Here is a 25,353-nt window from a genome sequence, read left to right as displayed (position 1 = left end):
CACCTGTGTGACACCTGTGTGTGATTAATGTCACCTGTGTGTGATTAATGTCACCTGGGTGACACCTGTGTGTGATTAATGTCACCTGTGTGTGATTAATGTCACCTGTGTGTGATTAATGTCACCTGTGTGTGACCAGACTGCGCCACCACAGTGAGTGACACCTGGGACACCTGGGGGACAGGTGTGACACCTGGGACAGGTGTGTGTGACACCTGAGGGACACCTGTGTGTGATCAATGTCACCTGTGTGTGACCCGCCCGCGCCACCACGGTAAGTGACACCTGGGGGACAGGTGTGACACCTGTGTGTGATTAATGTCACCTGTGTGTGACACCTGTGTGTGACCTGCCTGCGCCACCACGGTGAGTGACAGGTGTGACACCTGGGGGACGGGTGTGTGTGTCATTAATGCCACCTGTGTGTGTGACACCTGTGCGATACCTGGGACAGGTGTGTGACACCTGTGTGTGATTAATGTCACCTGTGTGTGATTAATGTCACCTGTGTGTGATTAATGGCACCTGTGTGTGATTAATGTCACCTGTGTGTGATTAATGACACCTGTGTGTGATTAATGTCACCTGTGTGACACCTGTGTGTGATTAATGTCACCTGTGTGTGATTAATGACACCTGTGTGTGATTAATGTCACCTGTGTGACACCTGTGTGTGATTAATGTCACCTGTGTGTGATTAATGGCACCTGTGTGTGATTAATGTCACCTGTGTGTGATTAATGGCACCTGTGTGTGATTAATGTCACCTGTGTGTGATTAATGGCACCTGTGTGTGATTAATGCCACCTGTGTGTGTGACACCTGTGCGATACCTGGGACAGGTGTGTGTGACACCTGTGGGACAGGTGTGATACCTGTGTCACCTGTCATTAATGTCACCTGTGTGACACCTGTGACACCTGTGTGTGACCCACCCATGACACCACGGTGAGTGACGGGACAGGTGTGTGACACACCTCAGGTGTGTCTCAGGTGTATCTCAGGTGTGCCCCAGGTGTGTCTGAGCTGTCTCAGGTGTGTCTCAGGTGTGCCCCAGGTGTGTCTCAGGTGTGTCTCAGGTGTGTCTCAGGTGTATCTCAGGTGTCTCAGGTGTGTCTCAGGTGTGTCTCAGGTGTGTCTCAGGTGTCTCAGGTGTGTCTCAGGTGTGTCTCAGGTGTGTCTGAGCTGTCTCAGGTGTATCTCAGGTGTGCCCCAGGTGTGTCTGAGCTGTCTCAGGTGTATCTCAGGTGTGCCCAGGTGCACTCAGGTGTGTCCCAGGTGTGCCCAGGTGCACTCTGGTGTGTCCCAGGTGTGCCCAGGTGCACTCTGGTGTGTCTCAGGTGTGCCCAGGTACACTCAGCTGCCCCTCTCCCCCAGGTGTATCTCAGGTGTATCTGAGCTGTCTCAGGTGTGTCTCAGGCGTGCTCAGTTGTGTCTCAGGTGCACTCAGGTGTGTCTCAGGTGTGTCTCAGGTGTGTCTCAGGTGTGTCTCAGGTGTGTCTCAGGTGTGTCTCAGGTGTATCTCAGGTGTGTCTCAGGTGTGTCTCAGGTGTGTCTCAGGTGTATCTCAGGTGTGTCTCAGGTGTGTCTCAGGTGTATCTCAGGTGTGTCTCAGGTGTGTCTCAGGTGTATCTCAGGTGTGTCTCAGGTGTATCTCAGGTGTGTCTCAGGTGTATCTCAGGTGTATCTCAGGTGTCTCAGGTGTGTCTCAGGTGTATCTCAGGTGTGTCTCAGGTGTGTCTCAGGTGTGTCTCAGGTGTATCTCAGGTGTGTCTCAGGTGTATCTCAGGCGTGCTCAGTTGTGTCTCAGGTGCACTCAGGTGTGCCCAGGTGCGCTCAGGTGTATCTCAGGTGTGCCCAGGTACACTCAGGTGTGCCCAGGTGCACTCAGGTGTGCCCAGGTGCGCTCAGGTGTGCCCAGGTGCGCTCAGGTGCACTCAGGTGTATCTCAGGTGTGCCCAGGTGCACTCAGGTGTGCCCAGGTGCGCTCAGGGCCCCTCCCCTCGCCAGGTGCGGCTCAGGTGCGGGGCGGACACGGCGCTGACGGCGGCGACGGAGCCGAGTCGCTGCGAGTACCTGCTGGAGCTGGAGACCCCTGCAGCCTGCAGGGAGCCCCCCGAGCACGAGGAGCACGACGAGCTGTGACCCCCAAAAACACCCCAAAATATCCCAAAAAATATCCCAAACACATCCCCAAAAACATCCCCAAAACCAGCTCAAAAATATCCCCAAAAAATATCCCAAAAACATCCCAAAATCCCTGCAGGGAGCCCCCCGAGCACGAGGAGCACGACGAGCTGTGACCCCCAAAAACACCCCAAAATATCCCAAACACATCCCCAAAAACATCCCCAAAACCAGCTCAAAAATATCCCAAAAACATCCCAAAATCCCTGCAGGGAGCCCCCCGAGCACGAGGAGCACGACGAGCTCTGACCCCAAAATATCCCAAAAAATATCCCAAAATATCCCAAACACATCCCCAAACACATCCCCCAAAAATATCCCCAAAACCAGCTCAAAAATATCCCAAAAATATCCCCAAAACCAGCTCAAAAATACCCCAAAAATATCCCAAAATCCCTGCAGGGAGCCCCCCGAGCACGAGGAGCACGACGAGCTGTGACCCCAAAACACCCCAAAATATCCCCAAAATATCCCAAAAAATATCCCAAACACATCCCCAAAAACATCCCCAAAAACATCCCCAAAAAATATCCCAAAATATCCCCAAAAACATCCCAAAATATCCCAAAAACATCCCCAAAATATCCCAAACACATCCCCAAAAACATCCCCAAAAACATCCCCAAAACCAGCTCAAAAATATCCCAAAAACATCCCAAAATCCCTGCAGGGAGCCCCCCGAGCACGAGGAGCACGACGAGCTGTGACCCCAAAATATCCCAAAATATCCCCAAAATATCCCAAACACATCCCCAAAAACAGCTCAAAAACAGCTCAAAAATATCCCAAAAATATCCCCAAAAACATCCCCAAAACCAGCTCAAACATATCCCAAAAACATCCCAAAATCCCTGCAGGGAGCCCCCCGAGCACGAGGAGCACGACGAGCTCTGACCCCCAAAATATCCCAAAATATCCCAAAAACATCCCAGAATATCCCAAAAATATCCCAAAAACATCCCCAAAAATATCCCAAAAACATCCCAAAATATCCCCAAAAACATCCCCAAAAACAGCCCGGAAATATCCCAAAAATATCCCCAAAAATATCCCAAAATAGCCCCAAAAACATCCCAAAAAAAGGCTCAAAAATATCCCAAAAATAACCCAAAAAACAGCTCAAAAATATCCCAAAAACATCCCAAAAATATCCCAAAATTATCCCAAAAATATCCCCAAAATCTGCTCAAAAATATCCCCAAATTCCTGCAGGGAGCCCCCAGAGCATGAGGAGCACGACGAGCTGTGACCCCAAACATCCCAAAAAACATCCCAAAATTATCCCAAAATATCCCCAGAAACATCCCAAAAATATCCCAAAAGCAGCTCAAAAATAGCCCAAAATTATCCCAAAATATCCCCAAAAATATCCCAAAAAAATCCCAAAAGCAGCTCAAAAATGCCCCCAAAAATATGCAAAAAATTTCCCAAAATCCCTGCAGGAGCACAACGAGCTGTGACCCCAAAAACATCCCAAAATTATCCCAAAATATAATTTGGGATTAAATTCAGGAATTTTTGAGAATGACATTTGGGAATTTTTGGATGAAATTCTGGAATTTTCCCTGCCTCAGTTTCCTTCTCCCCCCAAATTCCCAAATCCCAAAATTTTCGGGTTGAGACTCAAAACCTCCCCCCCAAAAAAAAAACAAAATAAAAGAAACTGAACCCAAAATGATTAAAAATAAAAATAAAAACTTTTATTTGGGAATAAAAATTTGGAAATTTTGGGGTCAGAGCTCGTCACGAGCGTCGCTGTCGGGAAGGGGGGGGTGGGAATTTTGGGGTTCCCGTGGGAATTCCCCGAATTCTCCATCCCAGATTTTGGGGGGATGGGAATTTTGGGATTCCCCAAATTTGCTGTCCCAGATTTCGGGAGGTTCTGGGGGGATTTGGGAATTTTGGGGTTCCTCAAATTCTGCATCCTTGGTATTGGGGGGATGGGAATTTTGGGGTTCCCCGAATTCTCCATCCCAGATTTTGGGGGGCTCTGGGGCAATTTGGGAATTTTGGGGTTCCCCAAATTCGCTGTCCCACTTTTTGGGGTGATGTAAATTTTGGGGTTCCCCATTTTTGGGGTGATGTGAGTTTTGGGTTTCCCCATTTTCAGAGTGATGTGAATTTTGGGGTTCCCAGTTTTCGGGGTGATGGGAGTTTTGGGGTTCCCAGTTTTCGAGGTGATGGGAATTTTGGGTTTCCCCATTTTCGGGGTGATGTGAATTTTGGGGTTCCCAGTTTTCAGAGTGATGTGAATTTTGGGGTTCCCACTGTTTGGGGTGATGTAAATTTTGGGTTTCCCCATTTTCAGGGTGCTGTGAATTTTGGGTTTCCCCGTTTTCGGGGTGATGTGAATTTTGGGGTTCCCAGTTTTCAGGGTGATGTGAATTTTGGGGTTCCCCATTTTTGGGGTGATGTGAATTTTGGGGTTCCCAGTTTTTGGGGTGATGGGAGTTTTGGGGTTCCCCATTTTTGGGGTGATGGGAGTTTTGGGTTTCCCCATTTTCGGGGTGCTGTGAATTTTGGGGCTCCCCATTTTCGGGGTGCTGTGAATTTTGGGGCTCCCCGTTTTCGGGGTGATGGGAGTTTTGGGGCTCCCCGTTTTTGGGGTGCTGTGAATTTTGGGGCTCCCCATTTTCAGAGTGATGTGAATTTTGGGTTTCCCAGTTTTTGGGGTGATGTAAATTTTGGGTTTCCCCGTTTTCAGGGTGATGTGAATTTTGGGGCTCCCCGTTTTCGGGGGGCTCCGGGGGGGTCTCGGTGTCGCTGACGTATCCGGGGTCTCCCGTGTAGTGGGTGGGGAAGAGCAGCAGCGGCTCCGCCGAAAACGCCTCCAGATCCCGGCGGGAAAAGTGCCGGGAGTACTCGGGGCTGGGGAGAAACGGGAAAAAATGGGTTAAAAATGGGAAAAACAGGGAAAAAATGGGTTAAAAATGGGTGAAAATGGGTTAAAAATGGGTGAGAATTGGGAAAAATGGGGAAAAAATGGCTCCAGATCCCGGTGGGAAAAGTGCCGGGAGTACTCGGGGCTGGGGAGAAACGGGAAAAAATGGGTTAAAAATGGGAAAAATGGGGAAAAAATGGGGAAAAACAGGGAAAAAATGGGTGAAAATGGGTTAAAAATGGGTGAGAATTGGGAAAAATGGGGAAAAAACGGCTCCAGATCCTGGTGGGAGAAGTGCTGGGAGTACTCGGGGCTGGGGAGAAAGAGACCCTTGACCCCACAAATCCCATAAACCCCTGACCCCATAAACCCCTGACCCCAAATCCCATAAATCCCATAAACCCCTGATCCCATAAACCCCATAAACCCCAAACCCCATAAACCCCATAAACCCCTGATCCCATAAACCCCATAAACCCCAATCCCACACCTGGGGTGCCTGTTGAACATGAGGGGCAGGAACTCATCCACAGGGATCATTTTCCCCAGGGGCTGAGCCACCAGATCCCATAAACCCCATAAACCCCAAACCCCATAAACCCCATAACCCCATAAACCCCATTAACCCCAAACCCCATAAACCCCATAAACCCCTGATCCCATAAACCCCCAATCCCACACCTGGGGTGCCTGTTGAACATGAGGGGCAGGAACTCATCCACAGGGATCATTTTCCCCAGGGGTTTTGCCTCCAGATCCCATAAACCCCATAAACCCCATAAACCCATAAACCCCATAACCCCCATAACCCCATAAACCCATAAACCCCATAAACCCCAAACCCCATAAACCCCTGATCCCATAAACCCCCAATCCCACACCTGGGGTGCCTGTTGAACATGAGGGGCAGGAACTCATCCACAGGGATCATTTTCCCCAGGGGTTTTACCACCAGATCCCATAAACCCCATAAACCCCATTAACCCATAATCCCCATAAACCCCAAACCCCATAAACCCCAAACCCCATAAACCCCATAAACCCCATAAACCCCTGATCCCATAAACCCCATAAACCCCATTAACCCCATAAACCCCATAAACCCCTGATCCCATAAACCCATAAACCCCATAAACCCCAATCCCACACCTGGGGTGCCTGTTGAACATGAGGGGCAGGAACTCATCCACAGGGATCATTTTCCCCAGGGGTTTTGCCGCCAGCAATTTCCGGGCTCCGCGCAGGGACAGGGCGTAGCCCAGGCTCCAGTAGGAATAACCGGGACGGAGCAGCTGCCGCACGCCCGGCACGGAGCGCTCGGAACGCTCCGGCTCCAGCCGCTTCCGGCCCAGGTAACTGCGGGAAACGGGATTTGGGGTCATTAATGGGGTCATTAATGGGGTCATTAATGGGGTCAGTGGGGTCAGGGCAGCAGCTGCCGCACGCCCGGCACGGAGCGCTCGGAACGCTCCGGCTCCAGCCGCTTCCGGCCCAGGTAACTGCAGGAAACGGGATTTGGGGTCATTAATGGGGTCATTAGTTCATTAATGGGGTCATTAGTTCATTAATGGGGTCATTAATGGGGTCAGTGGGGTCATTAATGGGGTCAGTGGGGTCAGTGCAGCAGCTGCCGCACGCCCGGCACGGAGCGCTCGGAACGCTCCGGCTCCAGCCGCTTCCGGCCCAGGTAACTGCGGGAAACGGGATTTGGGGTCATTAATGGGGTCAGTGGGGTCATTAATGGGGTCATTAATGGGGTCATTAATGGGGTCAGTGGGGTCATTAATGGGGTCAGTGGGGTCATTAATGGGGTCATTAATGGGGTCATTAATGGGGTCAGTGGGGTCAGTGGGGTCATTAATGGGGTCATTAATGGGGTCATTAATGGGGTCAGTGGGGTCAGTGGGGTCATTAATGGGGTCAGTGGGGTCATTAATGGGGTCATTAATGGGGTCATTAATGGGGTCAGTGGGGTCATTAATGGGGTCAGTGGGGTCATTAATGGGGTCATTAATGGGGTCATTAATGGGGTCAGTGGGGTCAGTGGGGTCATTAATGGGGTCATTAATGGGGTCATTAATGGGGTCAGTGGGGTCAGTGGGGTCATTAATGGGGTCATTAATGGGGTCATTAATGGGGTCAGTGGGGTCAGTGGGGTCATTAATGGGGTCAGTGGGGTCAATGGGATCAATGGAATCAATAGAATCAATGGAATCCACAGAATCAATGGGGTCAATGGAAGCAATCAGATTACTGCGATAATTGGAGCCAATAGGGTCAATGGAGTCAATGGGATCAATGAAATCAATGTGGTCAATGGGGATCAATGGGATCAATGTGGTCAATGGGATCAATGGAATCAACAGAATTAATGGAATCAATGCAATTACTGTGATAATTGGAGCCAATGGGATCAATGGAATCAATTGGGTGAATGGAATCAATGTGGTCAATGGGGGTCAATGGGATCAATGGAGACAATGAGATCAATGGGATCAATGAGATCAATGGGTCACTGGAATCAATAGGATCAATGGGGTCAATGGGATCAATGAAATCAATGGGATCAGTGGGGTCAATGGGATCAATGAAATCAATGGGGACAATGAGATCAATGGGATCAAAGGAATCAACAGGTCAATGGAATCAATGGGGTCAATGAAGTCAATGTGGTCAATGGGGGTCAGTGGGATCAATGGGATCAATGTGGTCAATGGGATCAACAGAATCAATGGAATCAAGAGAATCAATGGGATTACTGCGATAATTGGAGCCAATAGGGTCAATGGAGTCAATGGGATCAATGAAATCAATGTGGTCAATGGGGATCAATGGGATCAATGTGGTCAATGGGATCAATGGAATCAACAGAATTAATGGAATCAATGCAATTACTGTGATAATTGGAGCCAACGGGATCAATGGAATCAATTGGGTGAATGGAATCAATGTGGTCAATGTGGTCAATGGGATCAATGGAGACAATTAGATCAATGGGATCAATGAGATCAATGGGTCACTGGAATCAATAGGATCAATGGGGTCAATGGGATCAATGAAATCAATGGGATCAGTGGGGTCAATGGGATCAATGAAATCAATGGGGACAATGAGATCAATGGGATCAAAGGAATCAACAGGTCAATGGAATCAATGGGGTCAATGAAGTCAATGTGGTCAATGGGGGTCAGTGGGATCAACGGGATCAATGTGGTCAATGGGATCAACAGAATCAATGGAATCAAGAGAATCAATGGGATTACTGTGATAATTGGAGTTAATGGGGTCAATGGGATCAATGGGATCAATGAAATCAATGTGGTCAGTGGGATCAGTGGGAACAATGAGATCAATGGGATCAATGGGGACAATGAGGTCAATGGGATCAATGAGATCAATGGGAACAATGGGATCAATAGGATCAATGGGGTCAATGGGACCAATGAAATCAATGGGATCAGTGGGGTCAATGGGATCAATGTTGTCAACGGGATCAACGGAATCAATAGAATCAATGGAATCAATGGGATTACTGCAATAATTGGAGCCAATGGGGTCAATGGGATCAATGGGATCAATGGGGTCAATAGGGGTCAATGGGATCAATGTGGTCAATGGGATCAATGGGGACAATGACATCAATGGGATCATTGGGAACAATGGGATCAATGGGTCAATGGGATCAATGAAATCAATGGAATCAATGGGGTCAATGGGATCAATGGGGTTAATGGGATCAATGGGTCACTGGAATCAATAGGATCAATGGGGTCAATGGGATCAATGAAATCAGTGGGATCAGTGGGGTCAATGGGATCAATGTGGTCAATGGAATCAATAGAATCAATGGAATCACTGCGATAATTGGAGTCAATGGGGTCAATAGGATCAATGGGAGTCAATGGGATCAATGGGTCACTGGAATCAACAGGATCAATGGGATCAATGAAATCAATGGGATCAGTGGGGTCAATGGAATCAATGGAATCAACAGAATCGATGGAATCAATGGGATTACTGCGATAATTGGAGTCAATGGGGTCAATAGGATCAATGGGATCAATGGGGACAATGAGATCAATGGGATCAATGAGATCAATGGGTCAATGGAATCAATAGGATCCATGGGATCAATGGGATTCAAGAAGCTTTAGGAACCATGAGGATAATGCTTGAGATGAAGAATGAAAACTGGGATGAAGGCTCAAGCAAGGTCCAAGAGGACTGGGATGAGTTTTGGGATGAGGATGATGATGGTGAGGATGAGGACCAAGGCTCACATGAGGTCCCAGGGATTGGGATGATTTTTGGGATGATGAGGATGATGATGAAGGTGATGAAGGCTCACATGAGGTCCCAGAGACTGGGATGATTTTTGGGATGATGATGATGATTTTTGGGATGATGAGGATGATGATCATGATGATGATGATGAGGATGAGGATGATTTTTGGGATGATGATGAAGGTGATGAAGGGGATGAAGGCTCCCATGAGGTCCCAGGGATGATGATGATTTTTGGGATGGTGAGGATGATTTTTGGGATGATTTTTAGGATGGTGAGGATGATTTTTGGGATGATTTTTAGGATGGTGAGGATGATTTTTGAGATGATTTTTAGGATGGTGAGGATGATTTTTGGGACGGTTTTTGGGATGATGATGTTGATTTTTGAGATGATTTTTAGGATGGTGAGGATGATTTTTGGGACGGTTTTTGGGATGATGATGTTGATTTTTGAGATGATTTTTAGGATGGTGAGGATGATTTTTGGGATGATTTTTAGGATGGTGAGGATGATTTTTGGGATGGTTTTTGGGATGATGATGTTGATTTTTGAGATGATTTTTGGGATGGTGAGGATGATTTTTGGGATGGTTTTTGGGATGATGATGTTGATTTTTGAGATTATTTTTAGGATGGTGAGGATGATTTCTGGGATGATTTTTGGGATGGTGAGGATGATTTTTGGGATGGTTTTTGGGATGATGATGTTGATGTTGATTTTTGAGATGATTTTTAGGATGGTGAGGATGATTTTTGGGATGGTTTTTGGGATGATGATGTTGATTTTTGAGATGATTTTTAGGATGGTGAGGATGATTTTTGGGATGATTTTTGGGATGGTGAGGATGATTTTTGGGATGGTTTTTGGGATGATGATGAAGGCTCACATGAGGTCCCAGGCCGTGCCGCTCTCCTCCAGCTGCTCCATCAGCTCCGTCAGGCGGCTGCGGAAAAAAACCTCGAAGCGCAGATCGTCCTCGAAAACCAGCGAGCGCCGCAGCCCCCGTGCCGAGATCTGGGGAGACCCAAAATCACCCCAAATCACCCCAAAATCACCCCAAAATTCCATCCCAAAATCACATCCCTAATCACACCCCAGCCCCCGCGCCGAGATCTGGGGAGACCCAAAATCACCCCAAAATTCTATCCCAAAATCACCCCAAAATTCCATCCCAAAATCACACCCCAGCCCCCGCGCCGAGATCTGGGGAGACAAAAAAATCACCCCAAAATTCCATCCCAAAATCACCCCAAAATTCCATCCCAAAATCACACCCCAGCCCCCGCGCCGAGATCTGGGGAGACCCAAAATCACCCCAAATCACCCCAAAATTCCATCCCAAAATCACACCCCAGCCCCTGCGCCGAGATCTGGGGAGACCCAAAATTACCCCAAAATTCCATCCCAAAATCACCCCAAAATTCCATCCCAAAATCACACCCCAGCCCCCATGCTGAGATCTGGGGAGACAAAAAATCACCCCAAAATTCCATCCCAAAATCACCCCAAAATTCCATCCCAAAATCACCCCAAAATTCCATCCCAAAATCACAGCCCAGCCCCCGCGCCGAGATCTGGGGAGACAAAAAATCACCCCAAATCACCCCAAAATTCCATCCCAAAATCACCCCAAAATTCCATCCCAAAATCACACCCCAGCCCCCGTGCCAAGATCTGGGGAGGGGAGACCGAAAATCACCCCAAAAATCACCCAAAATCACCCCAAAATTCCATCCCAAAATCACACCAAAATCACAGCCCAGCCCCCGCACCGAGATCTGGGCAGGGGGGCCCAAAATCACCCAAAATCACACCAAAATCACCCCAAAATCACAACTCAGCCCCCGCGCCGAGATCTGGGCAGGGGGGCCCAAAATCACCCAAAATAACCCAAAATTACCCAAAATCCCATCCCAGGACCCCCCAGAACCCCCAAATTTCCTCTCTCACCTCCTCCCAGACCCAGAACTGGCTCAGGAAGCAGCAGCTCCCTGTGATCCTTGGGAATTCCTTGAATTCCCTGAACTCCCTGAACCCCAAATTCCATCCCAGCCCCCCAAATTCCATCCCAGCCCCCCCAAACCCCATCCCAGCCCCCCCAAATTCCATCCCAGCCCCCCAAATTCCATCTCAGACCCCCCAAATCCCATCCCAGCCCCCCAAATCCCATCCCAGCCCCCCAAATTCCATCTCAGACCCCCGAAATCCCATCCCAGACCCCCAAATCCCATCCCAGCCCCTCAAATTCCATCCCAGCCCCCCAAATTCCATCCCAGCCCCCCCAAATTCCATCCCAGACCCCCCAAATCCCATCTCAGCCCCCCAAATTCCACCCCAGCCCCCCCAAATTTCCCTCTCTCACCTCCTGCCAGACCTGGAATTGGCTCAGGAAGCAGCAGCTCCTTTGGAATCCCCTGAACTCCCTGAACCCCAAATTCCATTCCAACCCCCCAAATCCCATCCCAGACCCCCAAATTCCATCCCAGCCCCCCAAATTCCATCCCAGCCCCCCCAAATTCCATCTCAGACCCCCCAAATCCCATCCCAGCCCCCCCAAATTCCCTCTCTCACCTCCTGCCAGACCTGGAATTGGCTCAGCAAGCAGCAGCTCCTTTGGAATCCCCTGAATTCCCTGAACCCCAAATTCCATTCCAACCCCCCAAATCCCATCCCAGACCCCCAAATCCCATCCCAGCCCCCCCAAATTTCCTCTCTCACCTCCTGCCAGACCCGGAAGTGGCTCAGGAAGCAGCCCACCTCTCCCTGGGTCAGGGGTCTCCCGTGGAAGGGGTCCCGGTACCCCGGCAGCATCCGCACCCCCAGCGCCTCCACCTGGCTGCTGTTCAGCGCCCTGCCGAGCCCACAGGGGGATTTTGGGGGGGATTCCCAGGGAATTTGGGGTGATTTGGGCAATTCCCAACCCCCCCAGGCTCACCTGCCATCCACGGCCTCCACCAATTTGGGGGCGACGCCGAGTTCCCGCAGCGTGCGCAGCATCCGCGCCCGGCGGCCCGAGCGGCGCCGCAGGTTGATCAGGAACACCTGGGAATGCCAGGAAATGGGGGTCACCCCAAAATCCAGGGGGAAATGGGGGGGATTCAGCCCAAAATCCAGAGAGGAATGGGGGAAATCTGAGAGGAAATGGGGAAATTTGGGGATTCAGCACAAAATCTGCACCCGGCAGCCCGAGCGGCGATGGAGGTTGATCAGAACACCTGGGAGGAAAATGGGGGGATTCAGCCCAAAATCCAGGGGGAAATGGGGGAAATTCAGCCCAAAATCCAGAGAGGAATGGGGGAATCTGGGAGGAAACGAGAAAATTTGGGGGTTCAGCCCAAAATCTGCACCCGGCAGCCCGAGCGGCGACACAGGTTGATCAGGAACACCTGGGGGGGAAGGAATGGGGGGTTACCCCAAAATCCAGGGGGAAATGGGGGGAATTCAGCCCAAAAATCCAGAGAGGAATGGGGGAATCTGGGAGGAAACGAGAAAATTTGGGGGTTCAGCCCAAAATCTGCACCCGGCAGCCTGAGCGGCGACGGAGATTGATCAGGAACACCTGGGAATGCCAGGAAAGGAATGGGGGAAAATGGGGTTTCAGCCCAAAATCCAGACAGGAATGGGGGAATTCAGCCCATAAATCCAGAGAGGAATGGGGGAATCTGGGAGGAAACGAGGAAATTTGGGGGTTCAGCCCAAAATCTGCACCTGGCAGCCCGAGCGGCGACACAGGTTGATCAGGAACACCTGGGGGGGAAGGAATGGGGGAAAATGGGGGGATTCAGCCCAAAATCCAAGGGGAAATGGGGGAAATCTGGGAGAAAATGGGGAAATTTGGGGATTCTGCCCAAAATCCAAGGGGAAATGGGGGAAATCTGGGAGAAAATGGGGAAATTTGAGGATTCAGCCCAAAATCCGCGACCGGCGGCCTGAGTGGTGACAGAGATTGATCAGGAACACCTGGGGGGGGGGAAATCACAGAAAATTGGGAGATTTGGGGGGATTCAGCCCAAAATCCAGACAGGAATGGGGGAATCTGGGAGGAAATGGGGAAATCTGGGAGGAAATGGGGAAATTTGGGGATTCAGCCCAAAATCCACACCCGGCGGCCTGAGTGGTGACAGAGATTGATCAGGAACACCTGGGAAGGGGAATGGGGGAAAATGGGGGGATTCAGCCCAAAAATCCAGACAGGAATGGAGAAATCTGGGAGAAAATGGGGAAATCTGGGAGGAAATGGGGAAATCTGGGGGGTTCAGCCCAAAATCCAGAGAGAATTAGGGGGATTCAGCCCAAAATCCTGACAGGAAAGAGGAAATCTGGGAGAAAATGGGGAAATCTGGGAAGAAACAGGGAAATCTGGGGATATTCACCCCAAAATCCAGAGAGAATTGGGTGGTTCAGCCCTAAATCCAGGGGAAAATGGGGGGTCTGGGGGATTCACCCCAAAATCCAGACAGGAATGGGATAATCTGCCCCAAATCCAGAGGGAAATGGGGAAATCTGGGAGAATTCATCCCAAAATCCAATCCAAGGAAAAGAGGGAAAGCTGCCCCAAGAAGGAATAAAATGAACGAAAATCCAGGAAAAGAAGTGGGAAAAGAACCCAGAAATCAAGAAAAAATGGGAGAAATGACGTGAAGTCCAGAGGAAATTACTAAAAATCCCAAAATAAAGGAGGAAAATTACCCAAAATCCAGAAATAAAGGAGGAAAACTACCTAAAATCCAGAAATAAACCAGGGAAATGACCCAAAACCCCAAGAAAAAAGTGGGAAAGGCCCCAAATTCCAAGGGAGGAGCTCTGACCTCATCAAATCCCATCTTGTCCAGGACCTTGGGAGGGACCCAGACATTGGGGGAGGGCTCAGCTGGAGGGAGCTTCACTGTGGGAAGAGGGAAAACCATGGAATGGGGCCCAGATCCCAAAGGAATTGACCCCAAATCCCAAAGGGAACAGCCTCAAATCCCAAAAGAATCAGCCTCAAATCCCAAAGGGAACAACCCCAAATCCCAAAGGAATCAGCCCCAAATCCCAAAGGAATTGACCTCAAATCCCAAAGGGAACAACCCCAAATCCCAAAGGAATGAGCCTCAAATCCCAAAGGAATTGACCCCAAATCCCAAAGGAATCGACCCCAAATCCCAAAGGAATCGACCCCAAATCCCAAAGGAACTGACCCCAAATCCCAAAGGAATCAGCCCCAAATACCAAAGGAATGACCCCAAATCCCAAAGGAATGAGCCCCAAATCCCAAAGGAATGACCCCAAATCCCAAAGGAATGAGCCTCAAATCCCAAAGGAATTGACCCCAAATCCCAAAGGAATCAGCCCCAAATCCCAAAGGAATTGACCCCAAATCCCAAAGGAATCAACCCCAAATCCCAAAGGAATCAGCCCCAAATCCCAAAGGAATTGACCCCAAATCCCAAAGGAATGAGCCCCAAATTCCAAAGGAATCAGCCCCAAATCCCAAAGGAATCAGCCCCAAATCCCAAAGGAATCGACCCCAAATCCCAAAGGAATGAGCCCCAAATCCCAAAAGAATCAGCCCCAAATCCCAAAGGAATCGACCCCAAATCCCAAAGGAATCGACCCCAAATCCCAAAGGAAACAGCTCCAAATCCCAAAAGAATGAACCCCAAATCCCAAAGGAATCAACCCCAAATCCCAAAGGAATCAACCCCAAATCCCAAAGGAATGACCCCAAATCCCAAAGGAATGACCCCAAATCCCAAAGGAATGAGCCCCAAATCCCAAAGGAATGAGCCCCAAATCCCAAAGGAATTGACCCCAAATCCCAAAGGAATCGACCCCAAATCCCAAAGGAATTGACCCCAAATCCCAAAGGAATGAGCCCCAAATCCCAAAGGAATTGACCCCAAATCCCAAAGGAATGAGCCCCAAATCCCAAAGGAATTGACCCCAAATCCCAAAGGAATCAGCCCCAAATCCCAAAGGAATCGACCCCAAATCCCAAAGGAATTGACCCCAAATCCCAAAGGAATGAGCCCCAAATCCCAAAGGAATCGACCCCAAATCCCAAAGGAATCGACCCCAAATCCCAAAGGAATCAGCCTCAAATCCCAAAGGAATTGACCCCAAATCCCAAAGGAATTGACCCCAAATCCCAAAGGAATCAGCCCCAAATCCCAAAGGAATTGACCCCAAATCCCAAAGGAATCGACCCCAAATCCCAAAGGAATGAGCCCCAAATCCCAAAGGAATCAGCCCCAAATCCCAAAGGAATTGACCCCAAATCCCAAAGGAATCAGCCTCAAATCCCAAAGGAATCGACCCCAAATCCCAAAGGAATGACCCCAAATCCCAAAGGAATGAGCCCCAAATCCCAAAGGAATGACCCCAAATCCCAAAGGAATCAGCCTCAAATCCCAAAGGAACTGACCCCAAATCCCAAAGGAATCAGCCCCAAATCCCAAAGGAATTGACCCCAAATCCCAAAGGAATCGACCCCAAATCCCAAAGGAATCGACCCCAAATCCCAAAGGAACTGACCCCAAATCCCAAAGGAATTGACCCCAAATCCCAAAGGAATGAGCCCCAAATCCCAAAGGAATCGACCCCAAATCCCAAAGGAATCGACCCCAAATCCCAAAGGAATGAGCCCCAAATCCCAAAGGAATCGACCCCAAATGCCAAAGGAATCAGCCCCAAATCCCAAAAGAATGAACCCCAAATCCCAAAGGAATTGACAACAAATCCCAAAGGAATGAGCCCCAAATCCCAAAGGAATTGACCCCAAATCCCAAAGGAATGAGCCCCAAATCCCAAAGGAATCAACCCCAAATCCCAAAGGAATCAGCCTCAAATCCCAAAGGAACTGACCCCAAATCCCAAAGGAATCAGCCCCAAATCCCAAAGGAATTGACCCCAAATCCCAAAGGAATGAGCCCCAAATCCCAAAGGAATCAGCCCCAAATCCCAAAGGAATCGACCCCAAATCCCAAAGGAATCAGCCTCAAATCCCAAAGGAATCGACCCCAAATCCCAAAGGAATGACCCCAAATCCCAAAGGAATCAGCCTCAAATCCCAAAGGAATTGACCCCAAATCCCAAAGGAATTGACCCCAAATCCCAAAGGAATGAGCCCCAAATCCCAAAGGAATTGACCCCAAATCCCAAAGGAATCAGCCTCAAATCCCAAAGGAATTGACCCCAAATCCCAAAGGAATTGACCCCAAATCCCAAAGGAATGAGCCCCAAATCCCAAAGGAATTGACCCCAAATCCCAAAGGAATCAGCCCCAAATCCCAAAGGAATGAGCCCCAAATCCCAAAGGAATCGACCCCAAATCCCAAAGGAATCGACCCCAAATCCCAAAGGAATCAGCCTCAAATCCCAAAGGAATTGACCCCAAATCCCAAAGGAATTGACCCCAAATCCCAAAGGAAGCCCCAAATCCATTTGGATCCATCCCATAATCCTGAAATCCTTTGGGATGATCCCAAAGCCCCAAATCCATTGGGATCCATCCCATAATCCTGAGATCCTTTGGGATGATCCCAAAGCCCCAAATCCATTGGGATCCATCCCTCCCCCATAATCCCAAAGAATTGGATCAGTTGGGATCCACTGGGATCCATCCCATAATCCTGAAATCCTCTGGGATGAACCTAAAGCTCCAAATCCATCAGGATCCACCCCTCCCCCATAACCCCAAAGCCTTGGATCATTTGGGATCTGTTGGGATCTGTTTGGATCAGTTGGGATCCACTTGGATTAATTGGGATCCTTCTCTCCCCTGGATCCCCTGGGCTGATCCCAAGTCCCAGGATCCACAGAGATCTGTTGGGATCCACTGGGATCCTTCTCTCCCCTGGATCCCCTGGGCTGATCCCAAGTCCCAGGATCCACAGAGATCTGTTGGGATCCACTGGGATCCTTCTCTTCCCTGGATCCCCCAGGCTGACCCCAAGCACCAGGGTCCATTTGGATCCATTGGGATCCACCAGGATCAGTTGGGACCCACTGGGATCCTTCTCTCCCCTGGATCTTCTGGGCCGATCCCAAGCCCCTGAATCCACTGGGACCCACCAGGATCTGTCAGGATTCATCGGAATCAGTTGGGACACACTGGGATTAACTGGGATCCTTCTCCCCCCTGGATCCCCTGGGCTGATCCCAAGCCCCAGGATCCATTGGGATCCCCTGGAATACATCAGGATCTACCAGGATCTGTCAGGATCAATCAGGATCCACCGGGATCAGTTGGGATCCACCAGGATCTGCCAGGATCAGTTGGGATCCATTGGGATCCTTCTCTCCCCTGGACCCCCCGGGTTGATCCCAAGACCAGGATCCGTCGGGATCCATCAGGATCCGTTGGGATCCACTGGGATTAACTGGCATCCCTCTCTCCCCTGGACCCCCATGGCTGATCCCAAGCCCTGGGATCCATCGGGATCCATCGGGATCTCACCCATGATCTCCAGCTGGACGTGCAGGAAGTTCTCGGCCTCGTCGCGCAGGGAGCTGTGGGAGCGCAGCGGCACCGGCAGGAACCCGAACTGCTGCCGGTTGGACACGAACATCTGCACACCTGGAATGGGATTGGGAATATCGGGAATAACGGGATTGGGATCAGGGGTGGGATCAGGGGTGGGATCAGGGGTGGGATCAGGGGTGGGATCAGGGATGGGATCAGGGGTGGGATCAGGGATGGAATCAGGGGTGGGATCAGGGATGGGATCAGGGGTGGGATCAGGGATGGAATCAGGGGTGGGATCAGGGATGGAATCATGGATAGGATCAGGGGTGGGATCAGGGATGGAATCATGGATGGGATCAGGGGTGGGAGCGGCACCGGCAGGAACCCGAACTGCTGCCGGTTGGACACGAACATCTGCACACCTGGAATGGGATTGGGAATACTGGGAATAACGGGATTGGGATCAGGGATGGGATCAGGGATGGGATCAGGGGTGGGATCAGGGGTGGGATCATGGATGGGATCAGGGGTGGGATCAGGGATGGAATCATGGATGGGATCAGGGGTGGGATCAGGGATGGGATCATGGATGGGATCAGGGGTGGGATCAGGGATGGGATCATGGATGGGATCAGGGATGGGATCAGGGATGGGAACATGGATGGGATCAGGGGTGGGATCAGTGATGGGATCATGGATGGGATCAGGGGTGGGATCAGGGATGGGATCATGGATGGGATCAGGGATGGGATCATGGATGGGATCAGGGGTGGCAGCGGCACCGGCAGGAACCCGAACTGCTGCCGGTTGGACACGAACATCTGCACACCTGGAATGGGATTGGGAATAACGGGAATAACGGGATTGGGATCAGGGGTGGGATCAGGGGTGGGATCAGGGATGGGATCAGGGATGGGATCAGGGATGGGATCAGGGGTGGGATCATGGATGGGGTCATGGATGGGATCAGGGATGGGATCAGGGGTGGGATCAGGGATGGGATCATGGATGGGATCAGGGGTGGGAGCGGCACCGGCAGGAACCCGAACTGCTGCCGGTTGGACATGAACATCTGCACACCTGGAATGGGATCAGGATTGGGAATGTCGGGACTGGGATCAGGAATATCGGAATCAGGAACAGGAACAGGAATGTCGGGATTGGGAACAGGAATGGGATCAGGAATGTTGGGATTGGGATCAGGATGGAGGAGTCACTCCTATGCTGGGATCACCCAAAGCTGATCCCAAATCCCAGCCCAATTCCAACCCAAAGCAAAGTCAACCCAACTCATCCAACCCAACCCAACTCAACTCAATTCAACCAAACCAAACTCAACCCAACCCACCCCTACTCATCCAACCCAACTCAACCCAACCCAACCCAACTTAATCAAATCCAACCCAACTCAACCCAATTCAACCCAACCCAACTCAACCCAATTAATCCCAACTCAACCAAACTCAACCCAACTCATCCAACACAACTCAACCCAACTCACCCAACCCAACTCATTCAACCCAACTCAACCCAACTCAACCCAACTCAACCCAATTCATCCCAACTCAACCAAACTCAACCCAACTCATTCAACCCAACTCAACCCAATTCATCCCAACTCAACCAAACTCAACCCAACTCATCCAACCCAACTCAATCCAATTCAACCCAACTCAACCCAATTCATCCCAACTCAACCACTCAACCAAACTCAACTCATCCAACACAACTCAACCCAACTCATCCAACCAAACTCATCCAACCCAACTCATCCAACCCAACTCAATCCAATTCAACCCAACCCAACCCAGTTCATCCCAACTCAACCAAACTCAACCCAACTCATGCAACACAACTCAACCCAACTCATCCAACCCAACTCATCCAACCCAACTCAATCCAATTCAACCCAACTCAACTCAACCCAATTCATCTCAACCCAACTCAACCAAACTCAACTCAACCTAACTCAACTCAACCCAACTCATCCAACACAACTCATTCAACACAACTCAACCCAATTCAACTCAACCCAACACAACTCAATTCATCCCAACTCAACTCAACCAAACTCAACCCAACTCATTCAACCCAACCGAACTCAACCCAACTCAGCCAACCCAACTCAATCCAATTCAACCCAACCCAATTCAGCCCAATTCATCCCAACTCAACCGAACTCAACTCAACCAAACTCAACTCAACCCAACTCATCCAACACAACTCAACCCAATCCATCCATCCCAACCCAACCCCATTCCACACCCATCTCAACTCATCCATCCCAATCCCAACCCCAACCCCGCCCCGAGCCGCACCGGCGTGCCGGCAGGCGGCAGCGAAGACGATGATGTCGTCGAAGGCGCCGCTGTAGCCGGGTGGGGGCGGGTAGAAGGCCAGCAAGCGCGAGCGCTCCCGGCGCAGATCCAGCAGGAACGTGGAGTGAACCATCGGCACCGCGAAGCAGCCGCGGCGCTCCCGGCGCCGGATCGGCAGGTAGGCGGGAGTGCGGCGGTAATAGCCCTGGGGATGGGAGTGACCATGGCAGTGACCACGGGAGGGACCATGGGGAGGGGACATGGGGAGGGGACACAGGGAATGGGGGAGGGACCATGGGAAGTAACCACGGGAGTGACCATGGGGAGTGACCATGGGGAGGGAACACGGGGAATGGGGGAGTGACCGGGGAAGGACCATGGGAGTGACCATGAAGAGGGACCATGGGAGTGACCACGGGGAGTGACCATGGGGAGTGACCATGGGGAGGGAACACAGGGAATGGGGGAGTGACCAGGGGAGTGACCATGGGGAGTGACCATGAGGAGGGACCATGAGGAGGGACCATGAGGAGGGACCATGGGAGTGAACATGGGGAGGGACCATGGGAGTGACCATGGGGAGTGACCATGAGGAAGGACCATGGGGAGGGACCACAGGAAGTGACTATGGGGAGGGACCACAGGGAGTGACCATGGGGAGGGATCACGGGGAGGGACCACTGGAAATGGGAGCTGGGAACAGCTCTGGGAATGTGGGAATAATCACACCCTCACCTGTGCCACACCCTCACCTGTGCCACACCCTCACCTGTGCCACACCTTCACCTGTGCCACACCTTCACCTGTGCCACACCCTCACCTGTGCCACACCCTCACCTGTGCCACACCTTCACCTGTGCCACACCCTCACCTGTGCCACACCTTCACCTGTGCTCACCTTCACCTGTGCCACACCCTCACCTGTGCCACACCCTCACCTGTGCCACACCTTCACCTGTGCCACACTTTCACCTCTGCCACACCCTCACCTGTGCTCACCCTCACCTCTGCCACACCCTCACCTTTGCTCCACCCTCACCTGTGCCACTCCTTCACCTGTGCCCCACCCTCACCTGTGCCACACCTGTACCACATCCTCCCCTGTTCCACACCTGTGCCCCACCCTCCCCTGTGCCCACCTGCCCCACCCTCACCTGGGGGGTGATGCCACACCAGAAGTTGGAGTAGGCCGCGCGCGAGTCCAGCATCGGCGCCACCACGGTTCTGTTCTCGGCCAGCAGCACGGCCAGCGTGTCCGGGTTCACCAGAACGTTGTCAGCGTCCAGGAACTGGGACAGCACACCTGAGTCACACCTGGGCACGGCTGGGGGCACCTGGGGGCACCTGGAAACACCTGGGTGTGGCTGGGACACACCTGGGGACAGCTGGGCATGGCTGGGACACACCTGGGGGCACCTGGAAACACCTGGGCACAGCTGGGGACACTTGGGCATAGCTGGGACACACCTGCATCACACTTGGGCATGGCTGGGACATACCTGGGCACACCTGGGCATGGCTGGGACACACCTGGGCATGGCTGGGACACACCTGGGGGCAACTGGGGACAGCTGGGACACATCTGGGCACAGCTGGGGGCACCTGGGTCACTTCAAGGATCCCTCCCCAAATTCAGATCCCTCCCAATTCCAGCACACCCCACACCTGGGGCTACCTTTGTCCCCTTTGTTTTGACTTTTTCCCTCCACCCTCAGTCTCAGTGACCTTTGGGCACCCTCAGGACCCCCTCCCCAAATTCCAGGACTCCTCCCCAAATTCCAGGACCCCTCCCCAAATTATGGGACCCCCCCTCCCCAAATTCAGATTCCTGCATTCCAACACACCCCACACCTGGGGCTGCGTTTGTCCCCTTTGTTGTGACTTTTCCCCCCACCTTTGTTCTCAATGAACTTTGGAGACCCTCAGAGACCCCTCCCCAAATTCAGGGACCCTTCCCCAAATTATGGGACCCCCCCTCCCCAAATTCAGATCTCCCCCAATTCCAGCACACCCCACACCTGGGGCTGCATTCGTCCCCTTCGTTGTGACTTTTCCTCTCCACCTTTGATCTCAGTGACCTTTGGGGACCCTCAGGGCCCCCTCCCCAAATTCCAGGACCCCTCCCCAAATTCCAGGACCCCTCCCCAAATTATGGGACCCCCCTCCCCAAATTCAGATTCCCCCCAATTCCAGCACACCCCACACCTGAGGCTACCTTTGTCCCTTTTCTTGTGACTCTTCCCCTCCACCTTTGGTCTCAGTGACCTTTGGGGACCCTCAGGGACCCCTCCCCAAATTCGGGGACCCCTCCCCAAATTCAGATTCCTGAATTCCAGCACAGCCCACCTGCCACATACACACCTGGGGCTGCGTTCGTCCTCATCGTTGTGACTTTTCCCCTCCACCTTTGGTCTCAGTGACCTTTGGGGACCCTCAGGGCCCCCTCCCCCAAATTCGGGGACCCCTCCCCAAATTCATGATAATGGCACAGGGACCCCTCCCCAAATTTGGGGACCCCCCCTCCCCAAATTCAGATTCCTGCATTCCAACACACCCCACACCTGGGGCTGCGTTCATCCCCTTTGTTGTGACTTTTCCCCCCACCTTTGTTCTCAATGAACTTTGGAGACCCTCAGAGACCCCTCCCCAAATTCAGGGACCCTTCCCCAAATTATGGGACCCCCCCCCCCCCAAATTCAGATCCCCCCCAATTCCAACACACCCCACACCTGGGGCTGCGTTCATCCCCTTTGTTGTGACTTTTCCCCTCCACCTTTGATCTCAGTGACCTTTGGGGACCCTCAGGGCCCCCTCCCCAAATTCAGGGACCCCTCCCCAAATTAAGAGACCCCTCCCCAAATTATGGGACCCCCCTCCCCAAATTCAGTTCCCCCCCAATTCCAGCACACCCCACACCTGAGGCTACCTTTGTCCCTTTTCTTGTGACTCTTTCCCTCCACCTTTGGTCTCAGTGACCCTTGGGGACCCTCAGGGCCCCCTCCCCAAATTCGGGGACCCCTCCCCAAATTCCAGGACCCCTCCCAAATTATGGGACCCCCCCTCCCCAAATTCAGATTCCTGCATTCCAACACACCCACACCTGGGGCTGCGTTCGTCCCCATCGTTGTGACTTTTCCCCTCCACCTTTGGTCTCAGTGACCTTTGGCGACCCTCAGGGCCCCCTCCCCAAATTCGGGGACCCCTCCCCAAATTCAAGGACCCCCTCCCCAAATTCAGGGACCCTCCCCAAAATTTGGGACCCCTCCCCAAATTCAGATCTCTCCCAATTCCAGCACACCCCACACACCTGGGGCTGCGTTCGTCCCCATCATTGTGACTTTTCCCCTCCACCTTTGGTCTCAGTGACCTTTGGGGACCCTCAGGGACCCCTCCTCAAATTCAGGGACCCCTCCCCAAATTCCAGGCCCCCTCCCCAGTCCAGCCCCCCCTACCAGCAGGTGATCAGCCCAGATGCTGCGGGCGGCCTCCAGCGCCTCCTGCCGCAGCCGCATCAGGTGCTCGTAGCGGGCGTGGCTCCAGTGCTTGGGACCCTCCTCGTCAGGGAACCACCTGGGGGGCACAGGGGGGTCTGGGGGGGTCTGGGGCACCCCAAAAATGGGGAGACCCCAAAACTGGGGAGACCTCAAACACAGGAAATCCCAAAACTGGGAAACCTCAAAATATGGGGAGATATCAAACATGGGGAGACACCAAATATGGGGAGACACCAAAATTGGGGAGACACCAAATATGGGGAGACACCAAACATGGGAAACCCCAAAATTGGGGAGACACCAAACATGGGAAACCCCAAAATTGGGGAGACACCAAATATGGGGAGACACCAAACATGGGACACCCCAAAATTGGGGAGACACCAAATATGGGGAGACACCAAATATGGGTAACCCCAAACACAGGGAGACCCCAAAAGACGGGGAGACCCCAAAACATGGGGAGACACCAAACACGGGGAGACAACCAAACTGGGGACACCCCAAAACATGGGACACCCCTGAAAACACAGGGAAACCCCAAAACACAGGGAGACCCCAAAACACGGGGACACCCCAAAACACGGGGGACACCCCAAAACACAGGGAGACCCCAAAAGACGGGGAGACCCCAAAACACGGGGAGACCCCAAAACACAGGGAGACCCCAAAACACGGGGACACCCCAAAACATGGGACACACCAAATTCCCCTCAGGACCCCCAAAATCATCCTCAGGACCCCCTGAAGTACCCCAGGACCCCCCAAAATCCCTCAGGATCCCCCTCAAGCCCTCCTGGTGCCTCCCCTCCCTCAAGTGACCAAACTTTCAACCCATTGGGACCCCTCAATCCCCCTCAGGACCCCCAAAAATCCTCCCCCAGGATGCCCAAACTCCCCCAGGACCCCCTAAAAACGGGTCCTGAGCCCCCCCCAAATCCCCGGGACCCCCCCAGTTCCTACCTGGGCTCCTCCTGGTGCCTCCAGAACACTCGTGGTATGCGACCCCCACCCGCCCAGCCACTCGGCCAGCAGGGCTGAGGTGTTGTCCACACTGTGGTCAACGGCCACCCTGGGGACAGGAGTGTCACAAAGGGTCATAGAGGGATCACACGGGGTCACACGGGGTCACAGGGGGTCACAGGGGTCACAGGGGGTCATAGAGGGGTCACACAGGGACAGTGTCACACACAGTGTCACACAGAGCCAGAGGTGTCCACGCTGTGGTCAACGGCCACCCTGGGGACAGGAGTGTCACAAAGGGTCACAGAGGGATCACACGGGGTCACAGGGGGTCACACGGGGTCACAGGGGGTCACACGGGGTCATAGAGGGGTCACACAGGGACAGTGTCACACACAGTGTCACACACAGAGCCAGAGGTGTCCACGCTGTGGTCAACGGCCACCTGGGGACAGGAAGTGTCACAAAGGGTCACAGAGGGATCACACGGGTCACAGGGGGTCACACGGGTCACAGGGGGTCACACGGGGTCATAGAGGGGGTCACACAAGGACAGTGTCACACACAGAGCCAGAGGTGTGCACGCTGTGGGTCAATGGTCACCCCTGGGGACAGTGTCACACGGGGTCACAGAGTTGTCACACCAGTGTCAACACCAACAGGGACAATGTCACTCAGTGTCACACACCACTAAGTGTCACACATGGAGTCCCTCCCTGAGTGGTTCTCCACACTCACCTCACTCACTGAGCTCCCACTCGTGTCCCCAGTGT

At 52.2% G+C, this 25,353-nt stretch overlaps 1 long non-coding RNA gene and 1 pseudogene across 2 annotated transcripts; one reads left to right on the top strand and one right to left on the bottom strand.

The window, feature by feature from the left end:
* Window positions 1–239: 239 nt before the first annotated feature.
* Window positions 240–2,167, top strand: LOC306815228. The gene is made up of 2 exons (XR_013777360.1): window positions 240–274; window positions 2,011–2,167. It is a non-coding gene; the product is annotated as an uncharacterized lncRNA (long non-coding RNA).
* Window positions 2,168–3,920: 1,753 nt separating this feature from the next.
* LOC306815229 (procollagen galactosyltransferase 1-like) lies at window positions 3,921–24,689 on the bottom strand (annotated as a pseudogene). The gene is made up of 12 exons (XR_013777887.1): window positions 24,581–24,689; window positions 23,576–23,693; window positions 21,278–21,412; window positions 20,124–20,328; window positions 17,797–17,916; window positions 14,165–14,241; window positions 12,292–12,398; window positions 12,075–12,207; window positions 10,243–10,370; window positions 6,218–6,424; window positions 4,798–5,055; window positions 3,921–3,942 (listed from the first exon to the last, which is right to left on the bottom strand). The product of XR_013777887.1 is annotated as a procollagen galactosyltransferase 1-like (transcript).
* Window positions 24,690–25,353: the final 664 nt, after the last annotated feature.

The sequence above is a fragment of the Erithacus rubecula genome (genome assembly GCF_903797595.1).
Source record: "Erithacus rubecula genome assembly, contig: scaffold_1092_arrow_ctg1, whole genome shotgun sequence".
In the NCBI taxonomy this organism is placed as follows: Eukaryota; Metazoa; Chordata; class Aves; order Passeriformes; family Muscicapidae; genus Erithacus; species Erithacus rubecula.
This window is presented reverse-complemented; position numbering and strand designations above follow the sequence as displayed.